This window comes from Schistocerca serialis, chromosome 7, assembly GCF_023864345.2.
Source record: "Schistocerca serialis cubense isolate TAMUIC-IGC-003099 chromosome 7, iqSchSeri2.2, whole genome shotgun sequence".
In the NCBI taxonomy this organism is placed as follows: domain Eukaryota; kingdom Metazoa; phylum Arthropoda; class Insecta; order Orthoptera; family Acrididae; genus Schistocerca; species Schistocerca serialis.
Window position 1 is genome coordinate 502,156,925 of NC_064644.1, and position 655 is coordinate 502,157,579.

Genomic DNA, 655 nt, shown 5'->3' on the forward strand with positions numbered 1-655 from the left:
AAAAGCAGCAGCAGCATTCCGTCTTCAGGCCACAAGTGGCCCACCAGGATCATCCGACCGCCGTGTCATCCTCAGCTGAGGATGCGAATAGGAGGGGCGTGTGGTCAGCAGAACGCACACCCGGTCGTTATGATTTTTTTTTTTTTTTTTTTTACCGGAGCCGCTACTATTCGGTCGAGTAGCTCCTTAATTGGCATCACGAGGCTGAGTGCACCCCGAAAAATGGCAACAGCGCATGGCGGCCCGGATGGTCACCCATGCAAGTGCCGACCACGCCCGACAGCGCTTAACTTCGGTGATCTGACGGGAACCCGTGTACCCACTGCGGCAAGGTCGTTGCCAACCGAATAAAAGGTGACCATCTTTTTAACTAACCGAACGACAAACAAAGAGACATAGTATTGTGTTTTTCCACAAAGCATTGAATTTTAATTCCTAATAACAAAATCCCTGAATAACAGAAAATATTTAAAAAATGGAAATGAGCGTATGGCATCGTTGGCCGGGAGGCCCCATCCGGGGAAGTTTGGCCGCGAAGTGCAAGTCTTATTTTAGTACACGCCACATTGGGCCAAATGATGATGACGTTCCCGACTGGAGAAAATCTCCAACCCAGCCGGGAGTCGAACCCGGGTCCAATTGCATAGGAGACGAA

General features: G+C 50.1%; 1 pseudogene; it reads right to left on the reverse strand.

Annotated features, from left to right (window-relative positions):
* Window positions 1-223: 223 nt before the first annotated feature.
* Window positions 224-341, reverse strand: LOC126413657 (5S ribosomal RNA; annotated as a pseudogene).
* Between the last annotated feature and the right edge of the window lie 314 nt (window positions 342-655).